Source organism: Anser brachyrhynchus (assembly GCF_964034855.1).
Source record: "Anser brachyrhynchus genome assembly, chromosome: 1".
NCBI lineage: Eukaryota > Metazoa > Chordata > Aves > Anseriformes > Anatidae > Anser > Anser brachyrhynchus.
In genome coordinates this window covers 61,300,538-61,304,270 of record NC_137694.1, presented here as the reverse complement: position 1 = coordinate 61,304,270, position 3,733 = coordinate 61,300,538, and positions in this window count along the sequence as shown.

The following is a 3,733-nucleotide window of genomic DNA, read 5'->3' as shown; positions in this document are numbered from 1 at the left end:
GGCGCAGCTGAGCTCTGCCACTGCTCACTGCCCAGGGCGAACGGGGCGATTTCACAGCAGGGCGAGGAAAGCTTCTGCAATTATTTTTGTTCACAGGGTTCCAGATTTTCCCCCAAGTCTTTAAAAGATTTTTCTTTCTTTTTTTTTTTTTTTTTTTCAGATTCCTTTGCTGTTTTTATTATTATTTTTTTTCTTAATCAGTGAATTCAGGGTTCACTAAAACAATGCCTCTGAAGATTGGGCTCCTTTTGTACCTATTCATAAAAAGCACAGCCGTTGCATTCATGCTCCCCCTGCAACTTGGCCAAATGCAGTTGTTAAGCTCTTTCTTCTCAGGGTGAGAGCCCTATCCAGCTCGTAGCTTCTCCGGCGAGGAATGCTGTAGGTCTAATTGTGGTGACTCTCCTTATGATGCAGATGCCTGGCTAAAGAGAAACACTGAACACGGTTCACAGGGGAAAACTGTGGTAGTCTCTTCCTGCAAAGACATCCTATTCTAACAGGTTTAGGGTGGCTTCGAAGGAGGACTTTGAAATTAGTAAATCTCTGTCACCTCATAAAAAGCCATACTTAAAAGGACATTTTGAGATCTGGTGCACTGATATGCATGTTTAGATTTTGTATTCTGTAGAAAATATCACATTTCAGAGTTAAATGGCTATTCAGGAAGGCATTGGTTTATGGGCTAAAAGACAGACATGATTCTATGCAACTTCCATGCCTACCATAAAACTAGCAAAAGTAATTATCAGTATACTGCTTTTATGGTGAAGTAATCAGTGTCAGGGAACCGATTTTACTGCAGTCCAGTAATTGCAAAAATTGTAAAACATAGTTTTTTTAAGCAGCCTTCATATTTTACACTTGTCCCTTTCTAAAGAAGTTTTCTGCAACTTTTGTTTAATTCAGCAGTAAAGAATGTCTTTTTAGTTTCTACAAAAATAAACACATTAAAGGAAACTTCAAGCAAAGATTGCTAAGTTACGAAGACAATCCCCTGACTTCTGCTAAAGGGTCTGCAGGGAATTTAATTGTAGGAATGATAGGTTGCATCCTCAGATAAAATAAATGGATACTGATGATTTTGTGATCGGTATCTTCTTCCTGAGAAGATGGGAAGATGGGTAGCCAGGTGTATTGAAAACCAAATCTGCAGGTAACATTAGATTTTTGAAAAATATATTCAAATTACAATGATATTGTTTTAATTTCAATTAGATCTATTCAGAAGCACTGCAGTACTGTAGAAACATATCTGGATTATCACATTTTTGGCATGCTACCAGACAAGATGACCTCGTAATCAAGCTGATCTCTGAGTTTCCATCTCTCTCTTAAAGATCAAGTTCATCTTAAGATGATCTTACACCATGGGCACCCAGTTCAGTCTGTGGTATCAGGGGTAACAGTGTGTTGCTTTATTTACCATTTTTCTCTTCAAACCTTCTTCTTCTTTCAAAAACAAAAAAAAAAAAAAGGGGGGGGGGGGAATCAGCCCCTCAGCTTGCTGGATTTCTGTCTTGGCTTTCCAATTTGAACCTGCCTGCAGGTCTCTGAGACAAATCAGGGCTGCTCAAGCAGCTCCTTGATAGCACTCCTGCAGTCTTGTGCATATCCCAGTTTTTGCATTTGTCTTTTGGATTTATTACTATAAAAATAAGAGCATATATGGACAATTATTGAGGGCTAACTCCATCTTTTGCTTCATTATAAAAGTGATTGAGTCTTGCTAAACCAGGAAAAGAATGGGCCAGTTTGATATCTGCTAGCCTCCAAGAGCTAGGCTGGCTATGCTCTTTGTGGGGCATTTCTGAAATGGGTTACATGGCTGATGTTTTAAGGACTAGGGCAGCAGTTAGGACCATAGTGTGCATTTGACTGGGAGAAACGAAGAAAGCCCCAGAGAACTGCTGGAGACAGCTTTTGCAAGAAACTGTGGGGCTGTGTATAACTTGCCCCCCTGCTTGCTACGTCTGGTGACAGTTTAGTACTGCCTGCCTGCAGTAACCCAGAGTTTCCTGTTAGTACTTCCCCCTTGGAGCCTTGGAAGCAGAAGTTAATATTAAACTGGTTGCTGGGTGAAATGGGAGCGGCTGGGAGTAAAGAAATCGCCATGACAAATTCTTACAGCCTGCTGGGAACTGGGCCCTCAGGCCACAGCCGCTCCCAGGCCACCCTTGCATTTTCATCTGTGACTGATCTGTACCAAGTTACCAACTCCTCTGAAACCCTTTTTCTCTCAAGGGTTTCACTGCTGAAGAAATTAGGGAAATAACAAGCTTTACTTTAGTTTTGTCACACTGGCATGTCCGCCTTGGGACAATTCCTTTACCTTGTACCTGATTTGTAATAGTCTATTAACCTGCAGTGGTTCTGCAAGCTGGAATTTACATACTGGTATGTCTCTGTACATTCTTAAGCTTTCTTCTAAATATTAAGTATACAAAAAATGTACTAGGAACATGCAGAATCATATGGAACATTTTTTAACTGTTTATTTTATCTTTGTGTAAATAATAGTGTCTGGAACTGGACATCACGCCAGGGCTGCTCTGTAAGACAACGATCTAACCAACATAAAGGCCCAAAGAAGTTCCTCTTCTGTTATTTAATTTGTCTTTAAAGGCTTACGTTCTTGCACTTTTATCAGCAGCTTTTCATGATCATTCTAATGGTTATGAAATGACTTTCCAGATTATCTTAATGGCTTGGTGATAGAATATTTGATTAATTTCTAATATGAAGGTGTTTTTTTTTTTTCTCTAGATGCTTCTAACATAAGATTGAACATACACAAATGCTGTGTGGTTTTTGAAGTTGCGTTTCAGTGTAGCATTGTATGAAAAATACACTGTGATGGAATCATGTGCAGAAAATCAGTTTCTCGGTATTAATACAGACTCTTTCGAAAGGTATTCCAGATTCTCGCACAGCTCAGTGTTCCCCTGAACCTCCTGGCTTTCTCATAACGGGGCTCCGTGGAACTGAGCTTACTGTCTGGCATCGATCACTGTGCTGCTCATCTCAGGAGAGTGTCAGCTGCTGGTCCCAGCTGTAAATGCGGCATGGACAACCTGGATCAAGGTCTTAATCTGATGTCAGCTGACATCTCTGTTATAACCAGTAAAGTTCTAATTAGCCTCGAGGTAGAGCTTGATAAACATGTAGTCAGTGAATGACTACAGACAAGACAGAGAAAGAACGTTGCAACTCACAGAAAGAGAATTTAGACTGTTATTTAACACAAAGTAATACTCTTCTTTTTTTTTTCCCACAACTCAACTCTTTCCTTCATGTCCGTTCTACCAATGACATGGATTTCTTACTCTCAAGGTTTTTTCAACTTTGTCTTGGATAAAAAGGGACAATGTGCAGGGAGTAATGGAGGATGAGAAAGTAGAAAGGCATGCCACAACGTTCACCATAATAATGATAATTATAAAAAATAGAGTGTGAAGTTTGGACCACATTAGAATTTATCAAATGATTGCATATAAAAATGTGAATTGTAATATTTGTAAGTCTGGGGCAGGAAAATTGAGTTTACTTGAATACATTGCTGAACTACATTACTCAGGGGCAACACTGGAAGATTGAGGGTCTTTTGAGATGAAAACTTATGAGTTGTAAAAGATACATCAGTTTTTGCCATCAGGAATGACAATGCAGGAGAAAATACATCAGAAAAAGAAAAAAAAAGTAAAGAAAAAAAAACAGGAATCTTCTAGGGATA